The 15,000-nt window shown below is 46.8% G+C and overlaps 28 non-coding genes and 23 pseudogenes across 28 annotated transcripts in view; all 51 read right to left on the bottom strand.

Moving 5' to 3' along the window:
- The window catches only part of LOC146242212 (5S ribosomal RNA), a 119-nt gene extending 3 nt beyond the window's left edge, over positions 1 to 116 (bottom strand). Inside the window, exon 1 of the ribosomal RNA XR_014737479.1 lies at positions 1 to 116. This exon is cut by the window's left edge and continues 3 nt beyond it. This is a non-coding gene — a ribosomal RNA (5S ribosomal RNA).
- A 178-nt stretch (positions 117 to 294) lies between these two features.
- On the bottom strand, positions 295 to 413 carry LOC146242211 (5S ribosomal RNA). Its single transcript, XR_014737121.1, has one exon. It is a non-coding gene; the product is annotated as a 5S ribosomal RNA (ribosomal RNA).
- Positions 414 to 595: 182 nt separating this feature from the next.
- LOC146242210 (5S ribosomal RNA) lies at positions 596 to 714 on the bottom strand. Its single transcript, XR_014737120.1, has one exon. It is a non-coding gene; the product is annotated as a 5S ribosomal RNA (ribosomal RNA).
- Positions 715 to 886: 172 nt separating this feature from the next.
- Positions 887 to 1,005, bottom strand: LOC146242209 (5S ribosomal RNA; annotated as a pseudogene).
- Positions 1,006 to 1,183: 178 nt separating this feature from the next.
- LOC146242208 (5S ribosomal RNA) lies at positions 1,184 to 1,302 on the bottom strand. The gene has a single exon (XR_014737119.1). It is a non-coding gene; the product is annotated as a 5S ribosomal RNA (ribosomal RNA).
- A 178-nt stretch (positions 1,303 to 1,480) lies between these two features.
- Positions 1,481 to 1,599, bottom strand: LOC146242207 (5S ribosomal RNA; annotated as a pseudogene).
- A 182-nt stretch (positions 1,600 to 1,781) lies between these two features.
- LOC146242206 (5S ribosomal RNA) lies at positions 1,782 to 1,900 on the bottom strand. The gene has a single exon (XR_014737117.1). It is a non-coding gene; the product is annotated as a 5S ribosomal RNA (ribosomal RNA).
- Positions 1,901 to 2,082: 182 nt separating this feature from the next.
- Positions 2,083 to 2,201, bottom strand: LOC146242205 (5S ribosomal RNA; annotated as a pseudogene).
- A 174-nt stretch (positions 2,202 to 2,375) lies between these two features.
- LOC146242204 (5S ribosomal RNA) lies at positions 2,376 to 2,493 on the bottom strand (annotated as a pseudogene).
- A 172-nt stretch (positions 2,494 to 2,665) lies between these two features.
- LOC146242203 (5S ribosomal RNA) lies at positions 2,666 to 2,784 on the bottom strand (annotated as a pseudogene).
- A 178-nt stretch (positions 2,785 to 2,962) lies between these two features.
- On the bottom strand, positions 2,963 to 3,081 carry LOC146242202 (5S ribosomal RNA). The gene has a single exon (XR_014737116.1). It is a non-coding gene; the product is annotated as a 5S ribosomal RNA (ribosomal RNA).
- A 178-nt stretch (positions 3,082 to 3,259) lies between these two features.
- On the bottom strand, positions 3,260 to 3,378 carry LOC146242201 (5S ribosomal RNA). Its single transcript, XR_014737115.1, has one exon. It is a non-coding gene; the product is annotated as a 5S ribosomal RNA (ribosomal RNA).
- Positions 3,379 to 3,562: 184 nt separating this feature from the next.
- LOC146242200 (5S ribosomal RNA) lies at positions 3,563 to 3,681 on the bottom strand. The gene has a single exon (XR_014737114.1). It is a non-coding gene; the product is annotated as a 5S ribosomal RNA (ribosomal RNA).
- A 182-nt stretch (positions 3,682 to 3,863) lies between these two features.
- On the bottom strand, positions 3,864 to 3,982 carry LOC146242199 (5S ribosomal RNA; annotated as a pseudogene).
- Positions 3,983 to 4,164: 182 nt separating this feature from the next.
- LOC146242198 (5S ribosomal RNA) lies at positions 4,165 to 4,283 on the bottom strand. Its single transcript, XR_014737467.1, has one exon. It is a non-coding gene; the product is annotated as a 5S ribosomal RNA (ribosomal RNA).
- Positions 4,284 to 4,459: 176 nt separating this feature from the next.
- LOC146242197 (5S ribosomal RNA) lies at positions 4,460 to 4,578 on the bottom strand. The gene has a single exon (XR_014737113.1). It is a non-coding gene; the product is annotated as a 5S ribosomal RNA (ribosomal RNA).
- A 182-nt stretch (positions 4,579 to 4,760) lies between these two features.
- LOC146242196 (5S ribosomal RNA) lies at positions 4,761 to 4,879 on the bottom strand. The gene has a single exon (XR_014737111.1). It is a non-coding gene; the product is annotated as a 5S ribosomal RNA (ribosomal RNA).
- Positions 4,880 to 5,051: 172 nt separating this feature from the next.
- Positions 5,052 to 5,170, bottom strand: LOC146242195 (5S ribosomal RNA; annotated as a pseudogene).
- A 178-nt stretch (positions 5,171 to 5,348) lies between these two features.
- On the bottom strand, positions 5,349 to 5,467 carry LOC146242194 (5S ribosomal RNA). Its single transcript, XR_014737110.1, has one exon. It is a non-coding gene; the product is annotated as a 5S ribosomal RNA (ribosomal RNA).
- Positions 5,468 to 5,641: 174 nt separating this feature from the next.
- On the bottom strand, positions 5,642 to 5,760 carry LOC146242193 (5S ribosomal RNA; annotated as a pseudogene).
- A 186-nt stretch (positions 5,761 to 5,946) lies between these two features.
- Positions 5,947 to 6,065, bottom strand: LOC146242192 (5S ribosomal RNA). The gene has a single exon (XR_014737109.1). It is a non-coding gene; the product is annotated as a 5S ribosomal RNA (ribosomal RNA).
- Positions 6,066 to 6,247: 182 nt separating this feature from the next.
- Positions 6,248 to 6,366, bottom strand: LOC146242191 (5S ribosomal RNA; annotated as a pseudogene).
- Positions 6,367 to 6,540: 174 nt separating this feature from the next.
- Positions 6,541 to 6,658, bottom strand: LOC146242190 (5S ribosomal RNA; annotated as a pseudogene).
- Positions 6,659 to 6,830: 172 nt separating this feature from the next.
- Positions 6,831 to 6,949, bottom strand: LOC146242189 (5S ribosomal RNA; annotated as a pseudogene).
- Positions 6,950 to 7,127: 178 nt separating this feature from the next.
- On the bottom strand, positions 7,128 to 7,246 carry LOC146242188 (5S ribosomal RNA). The gene has a single exon (XR_014737108.1). It is a non-coding gene; the product is annotated as a 5S ribosomal RNA (ribosomal RNA).
- A 180-nt stretch (positions 7,247 to 7,426) lies between these two features.
- LOC146242187 (5S ribosomal RNA) lies at positions 7,427 to 7,545 on the bottom strand. Its single transcript, XR_014737106.1, has one exon. It is a non-coding gene; the product is annotated as a 5S ribosomal RNA (ribosomal RNA).
- A 190-nt stretch (positions 7,546 to 7,735) lies between these two features.
- LOC146242186 (5S ribosomal RNA) lies at positions 7,736 to 7,854 on the bottom strand (annotated as a pseudogene).
- Positions 7,855 to 8,038: 184 nt separating this feature from the next.
- LOC146242185 (5S ribosomal RNA) lies at positions 8,039 to 8,157 on the bottom strand. The gene has a single exon (XR_014737105.1). It is a non-coding gene; the product is annotated as a 5S ribosomal RNA (ribosomal RNA).
- A 182-nt stretch (positions 8,158 to 8,339) lies between these two features.
- LOC146242184 (5S ribosomal RNA) lies at positions 8,340 to 8,458 on the bottom strand (annotated as a pseudogene).
- Positions 8,459 to 8,632: 174 nt separating this feature from the next.
- LOC146242183 (5S ribosomal RNA) lies at positions 8,633 to 8,750 on the bottom strand (annotated as a pseudogene).
- Positions 8,751 to 8,922: 172 nt separating this feature from the next.
- On the bottom strand, positions 8,923 to 9,041 carry LOC146242182 (5S ribosomal RNA; annotated as a pseudogene).
- Positions 9,042 to 9,219: 178 nt separating this feature from the next.
- Positions 9,220 to 9,338, bottom strand: LOC146242181 (5S ribosomal RNA). Its single transcript, XR_014737104.1, has one exon. It is a non-coding gene; the product is annotated as a 5S ribosomal RNA (ribosomal RNA).
- Positions 9,339 to 9,516: 178 nt separating this feature from the next.
- On the bottom strand, positions 9,517 to 9,635 carry LOC146242180 (5S ribosomal RNA). Its single transcript, XR_014737103.1, has one exon. It is a non-coding gene; the product is annotated as a 5S ribosomal RNA (ribosomal RNA).
- Positions 9,636 to 9,825: 190 nt separating this feature from the next.
- On the bottom strand, positions 9,826 to 9,944 carry LOC146242179 (5S ribosomal RNA; annotated as a pseudogene).
- A 174-nt stretch (positions 9,945 to 10,118) lies between these two features.
- Positions 10,119 to 10,237, bottom strand: LOC146242178 (5S ribosomal RNA). The gene has a single exon (XR_014737102.1). It is a non-coding gene; the product is annotated as a 5S ribosomal RNA (ribosomal RNA).
- Positions 10,238 to 10,455: 218 nt separating this feature from the next.
- On the bottom strand, positions 10,456 to 10,574 carry LOC146242177 (5S ribosomal RNA). Its single transcript, XR_014737101.1, has one exon. It is a non-coding gene; the product is annotated as a 5S ribosomal RNA (ribosomal RNA).
- A 182-nt stretch (positions 10,575 to 10,756) lies between these two features.
- Positions 10,757 to 10,875, bottom strand: LOC146242176 (5S ribosomal RNA; annotated as a pseudogene).
- Positions 10,876 to 11,049: 174 nt separating this feature from the next.
- LOC146242175 (5S ribosomal RNA) lies at positions 11,050 to 11,168 on the bottom strand. The gene has a single exon (XR_014737099.1). It is a non-coding gene; the product is annotated as a 5S ribosomal RNA (ribosomal RNA).
- A 178-nt stretch (positions 11,169 to 11,346) lies between these two features.
- On the bottom strand, positions 11,347 to 11,465 carry LOC146242174 (5S ribosomal RNA; annotated as a pseudogene).
- Positions 11,466 to 11,639: 174 nt separating this feature from the next.
- On the bottom strand, positions 11,640 to 11,758 carry LOC146242173 (5S ribosomal RNA). Its single transcript, XR_014737098.1, has one exon. It is a non-coding gene; the product is annotated as a 5S ribosomal RNA (ribosomal RNA).
- A 170-nt stretch (positions 11,759 to 11,928) lies between these two features.
- Positions 11,929 to 12,047, bottom strand: LOC146242172 (5S ribosomal RNA). The gene has a single exon (XR_014737097.1). It is a non-coding gene; the product is annotated as a 5S ribosomal RNA (ribosomal RNA).
- A 182-nt stretch (positions 12,048 to 12,229) lies between these two features.
- LOC146242171 (5S ribosomal RNA) lies at positions 12,230 to 12,348 on the bottom strand (annotated as a pseudogene).
- A 174-nt stretch (positions 12,349 to 12,522) lies between these two features.
- On the bottom strand, positions 12,523 to 12,641 carry LOC146242170 (5S ribosomal RNA). Its single transcript, XR_014737095.1, has one exon. It is a non-coding gene; the product is annotated as a 5S ribosomal RNA (ribosomal RNA).
- A 178-nt stretch (positions 12,642 to 12,819) lies between these two features.
- On the bottom strand, positions 12,820 to 12,938 carry LOC146242169 (5S ribosomal RNA; annotated as a pseudogene).
- A 180-nt stretch (positions 12,939 to 13,118) lies between these two features.
- On the bottom strand, positions 13,119 to 13,236 carry LOC146242168 (5S ribosomal RNA; annotated as a pseudogene).
- Positions 13,237 to 13,408: 172 nt separating this feature from the next.
- On the bottom strand, positions 13,409 to 13,527 carry LOC146242167 (5S ribosomal RNA; annotated as a pseudogene).
- A 178-nt stretch (positions 13,528 to 13,705) lies between these two features.
- Positions 13,706 to 13,824, bottom strand: LOC146242166 (5S ribosomal RNA). The gene has a single exon (XR_014737094.1). It is a non-coding gene; the product is annotated as a 5S ribosomal RNA (ribosomal RNA).
- Positions 13,825 to 13,998: 174 nt separating this feature from the next.
- Positions 13,999 to 14,117, bottom strand: LOC146242165 (5S ribosomal RNA). Its single transcript, XR_014734758.1, has one exon. It is a non-coding gene; the product is annotated as a 5S ribosomal RNA (ribosomal RNA).
- A 178-nt stretch (positions 14,118 to 14,295) lies between these two features.
- Positions 14,296 to 14,414, bottom strand: LOC146242164 (5S ribosomal RNA). The gene has a single exon (XR_014735363.1). It is a non-coding gene; the product is annotated as a 5S ribosomal RNA (ribosomal RNA).
- Positions 14,415 to 14,582: 168 nt separating this feature from the next.
- Positions 14,583 to 14,701, bottom strand: LOC146242163 (5S ribosomal RNA; annotated as a pseudogene).
- Positions 14,702 to 14,875: 174 nt separating this feature from the next.
- LOC146242162 (5S ribosomal RNA) lies at positions 14,876 to 14,994 on the bottom strand. Its single transcript, XR_014737093.1, has one exon. It is a non-coding gene; the product is annotated as a 5S ribosomal RNA (ribosomal RNA).
- Positions 14,995 to 15,000: the final 6 nt, after the last annotated feature.

Here is a 15,000-nt window from a genome sequence, read left to right as displayed (position 1 = left end):
ATACAGCACCTGGTATTCCCAGGCGGTCTCCCATCCAAGTACTAACCAGGCCCAACCCTGCTTAGCTTCCGAGATCAGACGAGATCGGGCGTTGCCAGGCTGGTATGGCCGTACGAAATAAGTTGACAACCATAGGCTACTTATCCATATACAGATTTAGCAATTGACAATGCAAGGTGGTCTCTCTCTCTCTCTCTCTCTCTCGTGTCAAAATGAAAACAGCTTCCAGCCCCTTTCATGAAGGACTACTTGTGCATATTGCAAGATGTCAGTTCCTAAGTGAATGAGCAAAAGAGCATACAGCACCTGGTATTCCCAGGCGGTCTCCCATCCAAGTACTAACCAGGCCCGACCCTGCTTAGCTTCCGAGATCAGACGAGATCGGGCGTTGCCAGGCTGGTATGGCCGTACGAAATAAGTTGACAACCATAGGCTACTTATCCATATACAGATTTAGCAATTGACAACGCAAGGTAGTCTCTCTCTCTCTCTCTCTCTCTCTCTCGTGTCAAAATGAAAACAGCTTCCAGCCCCTTTCATGAAGGACTACTTGTGCATATTGCAAGATTTCAGTTTCTAAGTGAATGAGCAAAAGAGCATACAGCACCTGGTATTCCCAGGCGGTCTCCCATCCAAGTACTAACCAGGCCCGACCCTGCTTAGCTTCCGAGATCAGACGAGATCGGGCGTTGCCAGGCTGGTATGGCCGTACGAAATAAGTTGACAACCATAGGCTACTTATCCATATACAGATTTAGCAATTGACAATGCAAGGTGGTCTCTCTCTCTCTCTTTCGTGTCAAAATGAAAACAGCTTCCAGCCCCTTTCATGAAGGACTACTTGTGCATATTGCAAGATTTCAGTTTCTAAGTGAATGAGCAAAAGAGCATACAGCACCTGGTATTCCCAGGCGGTCTCCCATCCAAGTACTAACCAGGCCCGACCATGCTTAGCTTCCGAGATCAGACGAGATCGGGCGTTGCCAGGCTGGTATAGCCGTACAAAATAAGTTGACAACCATAGGCTACTTATCCATATACAGATTTAGCAATTGACAATGCAAGGTGGTCTCTCTCTCTCTCTCTCTCTCTCGTGTCAAAATGAAAACAGCTTCCAGCCCCTTTCATGAAGGACTACTTGTGCATATTGCAAGATTTCAGTTTCTAAGTGAATGAGCAAAAGAGCATACAGCACCTGGTATTCCCAGGCGGTCTCCCATCCAAGTACTAACCAGGCCCGACCCTGCTTAGCTTCCGAGATCAGACGAGATCGGGCGTTGCCAGGCTGGTATGGCCGTACGAAATAAGTTGACAACCATAGGCTACTTATCCATATACAGATTTAGCAATTGACAATGCAAGGTGGTCTCTCTCTCTCTCTCTCTCTCTCGTGTCAAAATGAAAACAGCTTCCAGCCCCTTTCATGAAGGACTACTTGTGCATATTGCAAGATTTCAGTTTCTAAGTGAATGAGCAAAAGAGCATACAGCACCTGGTATTCCCAGGCGGTCTCCCATCCAAGTACTAACCAGGCCCGACCATGCTTAGCTTCCGAGATCAGACGAGATCGGGCGTTGCCAGGCTGGTATAGCCGTACAAAATAAGTTGACAACCATAGGCTACTTATCCATATACAGATTTAGCAATTGACAATGCAAGGTGGTCTCTCTCTCTCTCTCTCTCTCTCTCTCTCTCTCTCGTGTCAAAATGAAAACAGCTTCCAGCCCCTTTCATGAAGGACTACTTGTGCATATTGCAAGATTTCAGTTTCTAAGTGAATGAGCATACAGCACCTGGTATTCCCAGGCGGTCTCCCATCCAAGTACTAACCAGGCCCGACCCTGCTTAGCTTCCGAGATCAGACGAGATCGGGCGTTGCCAGGCTGGTATGGCCGTACGAAATAAGTTGACAACCATAGGCTACTTATCCATATACAGATTTAGCAATTGACAATGCAAGGTGGTCTCTCTCTCTCTCTCTCTCTCTCTCTCGTGTCAAAATGAAAACAGCTTCCAGCCCCTTTCATGAAGGACTACTTGTGCATATTGCAAGATTTCAGTTTCTAAGTGAATGAGCAAAAGAGCATACAGCACCTGGTATTCCCAGGCGGTCTCCCATCCAAGTACTAACCAGGCCCGACCATGCTTAGCTTCCGAGATCAGACGAGATCGGGCGTTGCCAGGCTGGTATAGCCGTACAAAATAAGTTGACAACCATAGGCTACTTATCCATATACAGATTTAGCAATTGACAATGCAAGGTGGTCTCTCTCTCTCTCTCTCTCGTGTCAAAATGAAAACAGCTTCCAGCCCCTTTCATGAAGGACTACTTGTGCATATTGCAAGATTTCAGTTTCTAAGTGAATGAGCAAAAGAGCATACAGCACCTGGTATTCCCAGGCGGTCTCCCATCCAAGTACTAACCAGGCCCGACCCTGCTAAGCTCCGAGATCAGACGAGATCGGGCGTTGCCAGGCTGGTATGGCCGTACGAAATAAGTTGACAACCATAGGCTACTTATCCATATACAGATTTAGCAATTGACAATGCAAGGTGGTCTCTCTCTCTCTCTCTCGTGTCAAAATGAAAACAGCTTCCAGCCCCTTTCATGAAGGACTACTTGTGCATATTACAAGATTTCAGTTTCTAAGTGAATGAGCAAAAGAGCATACAGCACCTGGTATTCCCAGGCGGTCTCCCATCCAAGTACTAACCAGGCCCGACCATGCTTAGCTTCCGAGATCAGACGAGATCGGGCGTTGCCAGGCTGGTATAGCCGTACAAAATAAGTTGACAACCATAGGCTACTTATCCATATACAGATTTAGCAATTGACAATGCAAGGTGGTCTCTCTCTCTCTCTCTCTCTCTCGTGTCAAAATGAAAACAGCTTCCAGCCCCTTTCATGAAGGACTACTTGTGCATATTGCAAGATTTCAGTTTCTAAGTGAATGAGCAAAAGAGCATACAGCACCTGGTATTCCCAGGCGGTCTCCCATCCAAGTACTAACCAGGCCCGACCCTGCTTAGCTTCCGAGATCAGACGAGATCGGGCGTTGCCAGGCTGGTATGGCCGTACGAAATAAGTTGACAACCATAGGCTACTTATCCATATACAGATTTAGCAATTGACAATGCAAGGTGGTCTCTCTCTCTCTCTCTCTCTCTCGTGTCAAAATGAAAACAGCTTCCAGCCCCTTTCATGAAGGACTACTTGTGCATATTGCAAGATTTCAGTTTCTAAGTGAATGAGCAAAAGAGCATACAGCACCTGGTATTCCCAGGCGGTCTCCCATCCAAGTACTAACCAGGCCCGACCCTGCTTAGCTTCCGAGATCAGACGAGATCGGGCGTTGCCAGGCTGGTATGGCCGTACGAAATAAGTTGACAACCATAGGCTACTTATCCATATACAGATTTAGCAATTGACAATGCAAGGTAGTCTCTCTCTCTCTCTCTCTCTCTCTCTCTCGTGTCAAAATGAAAACAGCTTCCAGCCCCTTTCATGAAGGACTACTTGTGCATATTGCAAGATTTCAGTTTCTAAGTGAATGAGCAAAAGAGCATACAGCACCTGGTATTCCCAGGCGGTCTCCCATCCAAGTACTAACCAGGCCCGACCCTGCTTAGCTTCCGAGATCAGACGAGATCGGGCGTTGCCAGGCTGGTATGGCCGTACGAAATAAGTTGACAACCATAGGCTACTTATCCATATACAGATTTAGCAATTGACAATGCAAGGTAGTCTCTCTCTCTCTCTCTCTCTCTCTCTCGTGTCAAAATGAAAACAGCTTCCAGCCCCTTTCATGAAGGACTACTTGTGCATATTGCAAGATTTCAGTTTCTAAGTGAATGAGCAAAAGAGCATACAGCACCTGGTATTCCCAGGCGGTCTCCCATCCAAGTACTAACCAGGCCCGACCATGCTTAGCTTCCGAGATCAGACGAGATCGGGCGTTGCCAGGCTGGTATAGCCGTACAAAATAAGTTGACAACCATAGGCTACTTATCCATATACAGATTTAGCAATTGACAATGCAAGGTGGTCTCTCTCTCTCTCTCTCTCTCTCTCTCGTGTCAAAATGAAAACAGCTTCCAGCCCCTTTCATGAAGGACTACTTGTGCATATTGCAAGATTTCAGTTTCTAAGTGAATGAGCAAAAGAGCATACAGCACCTGGTATTCCCAGGCGGTCTCCCATCCAAGTACTAACCAGGCCCAACCCTGCTTAGCTTCCGAGATCAGACGAGATCGGGCGTTGCCAGGCTGGTATGGCCGTACGAAATAAGTTGACAACCATAGGCTACTTATCCATATACAGATTTAGCAATTGACAATGCAAGGTGGTCTCTCTCTCTCTCTCTCTCTCGTGTCAAAATGAAAACAGCTTCCAGCCCCTTTCATGAAGGACTACTTGTGCATATTGCAAGATGTCAGTTCCTAAGTGAATGAGCAAAAGAGCATACAGCACCTGGTATTCCCAGGCGGTCTCCCATCCAAGTACTAACCAGGCCCGACCCTGCTTAGCTTCCGAGATCAGACGAGATCGGGCGTTGCCAGGCTGGTATGGCCGTACGAAATAAGTTGACAACCATAGGCTACTTATCCATATACAGATTTAGCAATTGACAACGCAAGGTAGTCTCTCTCTCTCTCTCTCTCTCTCTCTCGTGTCAAAATGAAAACAGCTTCCAGCCCCTTTCATGAAGGACTACTTGTGCATATTGCAAGATTTCAGTTTCTAAGTGAATGAGCAAAAGAGCATACAGCACCTGGTATTCCCAGGCGGTCTCCCATCCAAGTACTAACCAGGCCCGACCCTGCTTAGCTTCCGAGATCAGACGAGATCGGGCGTTGCCAGGCTGGTATGGCCGTACGAAATAAGTTGACAACCATAGGCTACTTATCCATATACAGATTTAGCAATTGACAATGCAAGGTGGTCTCTCTCTCTCTCTTTCGTGTCAAAATGAAAACAGCTTCCAGCCCCTTTCATGAAGGACTACTTGTGCATATTGCAAGATTTCAGTTTCTAAGTGAATGAGCAAAAGAGCATACAGCACCTGGTATTCCCAGGCGGTCTCCCATCCAAGTACTAACCAGGCCCGACCATGCTTAGCTTCCGAGATCAGACGAGATCGGGCGTTGCCAGGCTGGTATAGCCGTACAAAATAAGTTGACAACCATAGGCTACTTATCCATATACAGATTTAGCAATTGACAATGCAAGGTGGTCTCTCTCTCTCTCTCTCTCTCTCGTGTCAAAATGAAAACAGCTTCCAGCCCCTTTCATGAAGGACTACTTGTGCATATTGCAAGATTTCAGTTTCTAAGTGAATGAGCAAAAGAGCATACAGCACCTGGTATTCCCAGGCGGTCTCCCATCCAAGTACTAACCAGGCCCGACCCTGCTTAGCTTCCGAGATCAGACGAGATCGGGCGTTGCCAGGCTGGTATGGCCGTACGAAATAAGTTGACAACCATAGGCTACTTATCCATATACAGATTTAGCAATTGACAATGCAAGGTGGTCTCTCTCTCTCTCTCTCTCGTGTCAAAATGAAAACAGCTTCCAGCCCCTTTCATGAAGGACTACTTGTGCATATTGCAAGATTTCAGTTTCTAAGTGAATGAGCAAAAGAGCATACAGCACCTGGTATTCCCAGGCGGTCTCCCATCCAAGTACTAACCAGGCCCGACCATGCTTAGCTTCCGAGATCAGACGAGATCGGGCGTTGCCAGGCTGGTATAGCCGTACAAAATAAGTTGACAACCATAGGCTACTTATCCATATACAGATTTAGCAATTGACAATGCAAGGTGGTCTCTCTCTCTCTCTCTCTCTCTCTCTCTCTCTCTCTCTCGTGTCAAAATGAAAACAGCTTCCAGCCCCTTTCATGAAGGACTACTTGTGCATATTGCAAGATTTCAGTTTCTAAGTGAATGAGCATACAGCACCTGGTATTCCCAGGCGGTCTCCCATCCAAGTACTAACCAGGCCCGACCCTGCTTAGCTTCCGAGATCAGACGAGATCGGGCGTTGCCAGGCTGGTATGGCCGTACGAAATAAGTTGACAACCATAGGCTACTTATCCATATACAGATTTAGCAATTGACAATGCAAGGTGGTCTCTCTCTCTCTCTCTCTCTCTCTCTCGTGTCAAAATGAAAACAGCTTCCAGCCCCTTTCATGAAGGACTACTTGTGCATATTGCAAGATTTCAGTTTCTAAGTGAATGAGCAAAAGAGCATACAGCACCTGGTATTCCCAGGCGGTCTCCCATCCAAGTACTAACCAGGCCCGACCATGCTTAGCTTCCGAGATCAGACGAGATCGGGCGTTGCCAGGCTGGTATAGCCGTACAAAATAAGTTGACAACCATAGGCTACTTATCCATATACAGATTTAGCAATTGACAATGCAAGGTGGTCTCTCTCTCTCTCTCTCTCGTGTCAAAATGAAAACAGCTTCCAGCCCCTTTCATGAAGGACTACTTGTGCATATTGCAAGATTTCAGTTTCTAAGTGAATGAGCAAAAGAGCATACAGCACCTGGTATTCCCAGGCGGTCTCCCATCCAAGTACTAACCAGGCCCGACCCTGCTAAGCTCCGAGATCAGACGAGATCGGGCGTTGCCAGGCTGGTATGGCCGTACGAAATAAGTTGACAACCATAGGCTACTTATCCATATACAGATTTAGCAATTGACAATGCAAGGTGGTCTCTCTCTCTCTCTCTCGTGTCAAAATGAAAACAGCTTCCAGCCCCTTTCATGAAGGACTACTTGTGCATATTACAAGATTTCAGTTTCTAAGTGAATGAGCAAAAGAGCATACAGCACCTGGTATTCCCAGGCGGTCTCCCATCCAAGTACTAACCAGGCCCGACCATGCTTAGCTTCCGAGATCAGACGAGATCGGGCGTTGCCAGGCTGGTATAGCCGTACAAAATAAGTTGACAACCATAGGCTACTTATCCATATACAGATTTAGCAATTGACAATGCAAGGTGGTCTCTCTCTCTCTCTCTCTCTCTCGTGTCAAAATGAAAACAGCTTCCAGCCCCTTTCATGAAGGACTACTTGTGCATATTGCAAGATTTCAGTTTCTAAGTGAATGAGCAAAAGAGCATACAGCACCTGGTATTCCCAGGCGGTCTCCCATCCAAGTACTAACCAGGCCCGACCCTGCTTAGCTTCCGAGATCAGACGAGATCGGGCGTTGCCAGGCTGGTATGGCCGTACGAAATAAGTTGACAACCATAGGCTACTTATCCATATACAGATTTAGCAATTGACAATGCAAGGTGGTCTCTCTCTCTCTCTCTCTCTCTCTCGTGTCAAAATGAAAACAGCTTCCAGCCCCTTTCATGAAGGACTACTTGTGCATATTGCAAGATTTCAGTTTCTAAGTGAATGAGCAAAAGAGCATACAGCACCTGGTATTCCCAGGCGGTCTCCCATCCAAGTACTAACCAGGCCCGACCCTGCTTAGCTTCCGAGATCAGACGAGATCGGGCGTTGCCAGGCTGGTATGGCCGTACGAAATAAGTTGACAACCATAGGCTACTTATCCATATACAGATTTAGCAATTGACAATGCAAGGTAGTCTCTCTCTCTCTCTCTCTCTCTCTCTCTCTCTCTCGTGTCAAAATGAAAACAGCTTCCAGCCCCTTTCATGAAGGACTACTTGTGCATATTGCAAGATTTCAGTTTCTAAGTGAATGAGCAAAAGAGCATACAGCACCTGGTATTCCCAGGCGGTCTCCCATCCAAGTACTAACCAGGCCCGACCATGCTTAGCTTCCGAGATCAGACGAGATCGGGCGTTGCCAGGCTGGTATAGCCGTACAAAATAAGTTGACAACCATAGGCTACTTATCCATATACAGATTTAGCAATTGACAATGCAAGGTGGTCTCTCTCTCTCTCTCTCTCTCTCTCTCTCTCTCTCTCGTGTCAAAATGAAAACAGCTTCCAGCCCCTTTCATGAAGGACTACTTGTGCATATTGCAAGATTTCAGTTTCTAAGTGAATGAGCATACAGCACCTGGTATTCCCAGGCGGTCTCCCATCCAAGTACTAACCAGGCCCGACCCTGCTTAGCTTCCGAGATCAGACGAGATCGGGCGTTGCCAGGCTGGTATGGCCGTACGAAATAAGTTGACAACCATAGGCTACTTATCCATATACAGATTTAGCAATTGACAATGCAAGGTGGTCTCTCTCTCTCTCTCTCTCTCTCTCTCGTGTCAAAATGAAAACAGCTTCCAGCCCCTTTCATGAAGGACTACTTGTGCATATTGCAAGATTTCAGTTTCTAAGTGAATGAGCAAAAGAGCATACAGCACCTGGTATTCCCAGGCGGTCTCCCATCCAAGTACTAACCAGGCCCGACCATGCTTAGCTTCCGAGATCAGACGAGATCGGGCGTTGCCAGGCTGGTATAGCCGTACAAAATAAGTTGACAACCATAGGCTACTTATCCATATACAGATTTAGCAATTGACAATGCAAGGTGGTCTCTCTCTCTCTCTCTCTCGTGTCAAAATGAAAACAGCTTCCAGCCCCTTTCATGAAGGACTACTTGTGCATATTGCAAGATTTCAGTTTCTAAGTGAATGAGCAAAAGAGCATACAGCACCTGGTATTCCCAGGCGGTCTCCCATCCAAGTACTAACCAGGCCCGACCCTGCTAAGCTCCGAGATCAGACGAGATCGGGCGTTGCCAGGCTGGTATGGCCGTACGAAATAAGTTGACAACCATAGGCTACTTATCCATATACAGATTTAGCAATTGACAATGCAAGGTGGTCTCTCTCTCTCTCTCTCGTGTCAAAATGAAAACAGCTTCCAGCCCCTTTCATGAAGGACTACTTGTGCATATTACAAGATTTCAGTTTCTAAGTGAATGAGCAAAAGAGCATACAGCACCTGGTATTCCCAGGCGGTCTCCCATCCAAGTACTAACCAGGCCCGACCATGCTTAGCTTCCGAGATCAGACGAGATCGGGCGTTGCCAGGCTGGTATAGCCGTACAAAATAAGTTGACAACCATAGGCTACTTATCCATATACAGATTTAGCAATTGACAATGCAAGGTGGTCTCTCTCTCTCTCTCTCTCTCTCGTGTCAAAATGAAAACAGCTTCCAGCCCCTTTCATGAAGGACTACTTGTGCATATTGCAAGATTTCAGTTTCTAAGTGAATGAGCAAAAGAGCATACAGCACCTGGTATTCCCAGGCGGTCTCCCATCCAAGTACTAACCAGGCCCGACCCTGCTTAGCTTCCGAGATCAGACGAGATCGGGCGTTGCCAGGCTGGTATGGCCGTACGAAATAAGTTGACAACCATAGGCTACTTATCCATATACAGATTTAGCAATTGACAATGCAAGGTGGTCTCTCTCTCTCTCTCTCTCTCTCGTGTCAAAATGAAAACAGCTTCCAGCCCCTTTCATGAAGGACTACTTGTGCATATTGCAAGATTTCAGTTTCTAAGTGAATGAGCAAAAGAGCATACAGCACCTGGTATTCCCAGGCGGTCTCCCATCCAAGTACTAACCAGGCCCGACCCTGCTTAGCTTCCGAGATCAGACGAGATCGGGCGTTGCCAGGCTGGTATGGCCGTACGAAATAAGTTGACAACCATAGGCTACTTATCCATATACAGATTTAGCAATTGACAATGCAAGGTAGTCTCTCTCTCTCTCTCTCTCTCTCTCTCTCTCTCTCGTGTCAAAATGAAAACAGCTTCCAGCCCCTTTCATGAAGGACTACTTGTGCATATTGCAAGATTTCAGTTTCTAAGTGAATGAGCAAAAGAGCATACAGCACCTGGTATTCCCAGGCGGTCTCCCATCCAAGTACTAACCAGGCCCGACCATGCTTAGCTTCCGAGATCAGACGAGATCGGGCGTTGCCAGGCTGGTATAGCCGTACAAAATAAGTTGACAACCATAGGCTACTTATCCATATACAGATTTAGCAATTGACAATGCAAAGTGGTCTCTCTCTCTCTCTCTCTCGTGTCAAAATGAAAACAGCTTCCAGCCCCTTTCATGAAGGACTACTTGTGCATATTGCAAGATTTCAGTTTCTAAGTGAATGAGCAAAAGAGCATACAGCACCTGGTATTCCCAGGCGGTCTCCCATCCAAGTACTAACCAGGCCCGACCCTGCTTAGCTTCCGAGATCAGACGAGATCGGGCGTTGCCAGGCTGGTATGGCCGTACGAAATAAGTTGACAACCATAGGCTACTTATCCATATACAGATTTAGCAATTGACAATGCAAGGTAGTCTCTCTCTCTCTCTCTCTCTCTCTCTCTCTCTCTCTCTCTCTCTCTCTCTCTCTCTCTCTCTCTCTCTCTCGTGTCAAAATGAAAACAGCTTCCAGCCCCTTTCATGAAGGACTACTTGTGCATATTGCAAGATTTCAGTTTCTAAGTGAATGAGCATACAGCACCTGGTATTCCCAGGCGGTCTCCCATCCAAGTACTAACCAGGCCCGACCCTGCTTAGCTTCCGAGATCAGACGAGATCGGGCGTTGCCAGGCTGGTATGGCCGTACGAAATAAGTTGACAACCATAGGCTACTTATCCATATACAGATTTATCAATTGACAATGCAAGGTGGTCTCTCTCTCTCTCTCTCTCTCTCTCTCGTGTCAAAATGAAAACAGCTTCCAGCCCCTTTCATGAAGGACTACTTGTGCATATTGCAAGATTTCAGTTTCTAAGTGAATGAGCAAAAGAGCATACAGCACCTGGTATTCCCAGGCGGTCTCCCATCCAAGTACTAACCAGGCCCGACCATGCTTAGCTTCCGAGATCAGACGAGATCGGGCGTTGCCAGGCTGGTATAGCCGTACAAAATAAGTTGACAACCATAGGCTACTTATCCATATACAGATTTAGCAATTGACAATGCAAGGTGGTCTCTCTCTCTCTCTCTCTCGTGTCAAAATGAAAACAGCTTCCAGCCCCTTTCATGAAGGACTACTTGTGCATATTGCAAGATTTCAGTTTCTAAGTGAATGAGCAAAAGAGCATACAGCACCTGGTATTCCCAGGCGGTCTCCCATCCAAGTACTAACCAGGCCCGACCCTGCTTAGCTTCCGAGATCAGACGAGATCGGGCGTTGCCAGGCTGGTATGGCCGTACGAAATAAGTTGACAACCATAGGCTACTTATCCATATACAGATTTAGCAATTGACAATGCAAGGTGGTCTCTCTCTCTCTCTCTCTCTCTCGTGTCAAAATGAAAACAGCTTCCAGCCCCTTTCATGAAGGACTACTTGTGCATATTGCAAGATTTCAGTTTCTAAGTGAATGAGCAAAAGAGCATACAGCACCTGGTATTCCCAGGCGGTCTCCCATCCAAGTACTAACCAGGCCCGACCATGCTTAGCTTCCGAGATCAGACGAGATCGGGCGTTGCCAGGCTGGTATAGCCGTACAAAATAAGTTGACAACCATAGGCTACTTATCCATATACAGATTTAGCAATTGACAATGCAAGGTGGTCTCTCTCTCTCTCTCTCTCGTGTCAAAATGAAAACAGCTTCCAGCCCCTTTCATGAAGGACTACTTGTGCATATTGCAAGATTTCAGTTTCTAAGTGAATGAGCAAAAGAGCATACAGCACCTGGTATTCCCAGGCGGTCTCCCATCCAAGTACTAACCAGGCCCGACCCTGCTTAGCTTCCGAGATCAGACGAGATCGGGCGTTGCCAGGCTGGTATGGCCGTACGAAATAAGTTGACAACCATAGGCTACTTATCCATATACAGATTTAGCAATTGACAATGCAAGGTGGTCTCTCTCTCTCTCTCTCTCTCTCGTGTCAAAATGAAAACAGCTTCCAGCCCCTTTCATGAAGGACTACTTGTGCATATTGCAAGATTTCAGTTTCTAAGTGAATGAGCATACAGCACCTGGTATTCCCAGGCGGTCTCCCATCCAAGTACTAACCAGGCCCGACCCTGCTTAGCTTCCGAGATCAGACGAGATCGGGCGTTGCCAGGCTGGTATGGCCGTACGAAATAAGTTGACAACCATAGGCTACTTATCCATATACAGATTTATCAATTGACAATGCAAGGTGGTCTCTCTCTCTCTCTCTCTCTCTCTCTCGTGTCAAAATGAAAACAGCTTCCAGCCCCTTTCATGAAGGACTACTTGTGCATATTGCAAGATTTCAGTTTCTAAGTGAATGAGCAAAAGAGCATACAGCACCTGGTATTCCCAGGCGGTCTCCCATCCAAGTACTAACCAGGCCCGACCATGCTTAGCTTCCGAGATCAGACGAGATCGGGCGTTGCCAGGCTGGTATAGCCGTACAAAATAAGTTGACAACCATAGGCTACTTATCCATATACAGATTTAGCAATTGACAATGCAAGGTGGTCTCTCTCTCTCTCTCTCTCGTGTCAAAATGAAAACAGCTTCCAGCCCCTTTCATGAAGGACTACTTGTGCATATTGCAAGATTTCAGTTTCTAAGTGAATGAGCAAAAGAGCATACAGCACCTGGTATTCCCAGGCGGTCTCCCATCCAAGTACTAACCAGGCCCGACCCTGCTTAGCTTCCGAGATCAGACGAGATCGGGCGTTGCCAGGCTGGTATGGCCGTACGAAATAAGTTGACAACCATAGGCTACTTATCCATATACAGATTTAGCAATTGACAATGCAAGGTGGTCTCTCTCTCTCTCTCTCTCTCTCGTGTCAAAATGAAAACAGCTTCCAGCCCCTTTCATGAAGGACTACTTGTGCATATTGCAAGATTTCAGTTTCTAAGTGAATGAGCAAAAGAGCATACAGCACCTGGTATTCCCAGGCGGTCTCCCATCCAAGTACTAACCAGGCCCGACCATGCTTAGCTTCCGAGATCAGACGAGATCGGGCGTTGCCAGGCTGGTATAGCCGTACAAAATAAGTTGACAACCATAGGCTACTTATCCATATACAGATTTAGCAATTGACAATGCAAGGTGGTCTCTCTCTCTCTCTCTCTCTCTCTCGTGTCAAAATGAAAACAGCTTCCAGCCCCTTTCATGAAGGACTACTTGTGCATATTGCAAGATTTCAGTTTCTAAGTGAATGAGCAAAAGAGCATACAGCACCTGGTATTCCCAGGCGGTCTCCCATCCAAGTACTAACCAGGCCCGACCCTGCTTAGCTCCGAGATCAGACGAGATCGGGCGTTGCCAGGCTGGTATGGCCGTACGAAATAAGTTGACAACCATAGGCTACTTATCCATATACAGATTTAGCAATTGACAATGCAAGGTGGTCTCTCTCTCTCTCTCTCGTGTCAAAATGAAAACAGCTTCCAGCCCCTTTCATGAAGGACTACTTGTGCATATTGCAAGATTTCAGTTTCTAAGTGAATGAGCTAAAGAGCATACAGCACCTGGTATTCCCAGGCGGTCTCCCATCCAAGTACTAACCAGGCCCGACCATGCTTAGCTTCCGAGATCAGACGAGATCGGGCGTTGCCAGGCTGGTATAGCCGTACAAAATAAGTTGACAACCATAGGCTACTTATCCATATACAGATTTAGCAATTGACAATGCAAGGTGGTCTCTTTCTCTCTCTCTCTCTCTCGTGTCAAAATGAAAACAGCTTCCAGCCCCTTTCATGAAGGACTACTTGTGCATATTGCAAGATTTCAGTTTCTAAGTGAATGAGCAAAAGAGCATACAGCACCTGGTATTCCCAGGCGGTCTCCCATCCAAGTACTAACCAGGCCCGACCCTGCTTAGCTTCCGAGATCAGACGAGATCGGGCGTTGCCAGGCTGGTATGGCCGTACGAAATAAGTTGACAACCATAGGCTACTTATCCATATACAGATTTAGCAATTGACAATGCAAGGTGGTCTCTCTCTCTCTCTCTCTCGTGTCAAAATGAAAACAGCTTCCAGCCCCTTTCATGAAGGACTACTTGTGCTTATTGCAAGATTTCAGTTTCTAAGTGAATGAGCAAAAGAGCATACAGCACCTGGTATTCCCAGGCGGTCTCCCATCCAAGTACTAACCAGGCCCGACCCTGCTTAGCTTCCGAGATCAGACAAGATCGGGCGTTGCCAGGCTGGTATGGCCGTACGAAATAAGTTGACAACCATAGGCTACTTATCCATATACAGATTTAGCAATTGACAATGCAAGGTAGTCTCTCTCTCTCTCTCTCTCTCTCGTGTCAAAATGAAAACAGCTTCCAGCCCCTTTCATGAAGGACTACTTGTGCATATTGCAAGATTTCAGTTTCTAAGTGAATGAGCAAAAGAGCATACAGCACCTGGTATTCCCAGGCGGTCTCCCATCCAAGTACTAACCAGGCCCGACCCTGCTTAGCTTCCGAGATCAGACGAGATCGGGTGTTGCCAGGCTGGTATGGCCGTACGAAATAAGTTGACAACCATAGGCTACTTATCCATATACAGATTTAGCAATTGACAATGCAAGGTGGTCTCTCTCTCTCTCGTGTCAAAATGAAAACAGCTTCCAGCCCCTTTCATGAAGGACTACTTGTGCATATTGCAAGATTTCAGTTTCTAAGTGAATGAGCAAAAGAGCATACAGCACCTGGTATTCCCAGGCGGTCTCCCATCCAAGTACTAACCAGGCCCGACCATGCTTAGCTTCCGAGATCAGACGAGATCGGGCGTTGCCAGGCTGGTATAGCCGTACAAAATAAGTTGACAACCATAGGCTACTTATCCATATACAGATTTAGCAATTGACAATGCAAGGTGGTCTCTCTCTCTCTCTCTCTCGTGTCAAAATGAAAACAGCTTCCAGCCCCTTTCATGAAGGACTACTTGTGCATATTGCAAGATTTCAGTTTCTAAGTGAATGAGCAAAAGAGCATACAGCACCTGGTATTCCCAGGCGGTCTCCCATCCAAGTACTAACCAGGCCCGACCCTGCTTAGCTTCCGAGATCAGACGAGATCGGGCGTTGCCAGGCTGGTATGGCCGTACGAAATAAG

This window comes from Hypomesus nipponensis, chromosome 20, assembly GCF_054491055.1.
Source record: "Hypomesus nipponensis isolate SF chromosome 20, ASM5449105v1, whole genome shotgun sequence".
NCBI classification, from domain to species: domain Eukaryota; kingdom Metazoa; phylum Chordata; class Actinopteri; order Osmeriformes; family Osmeridae; genus Hypomesus; species Hypomesus nipponensis.
The sequence above is the reverse complement of the archived record's forward strand: the minus strand, read 5'-3'. Positions and strand labels throughout refer to the sequence as shown.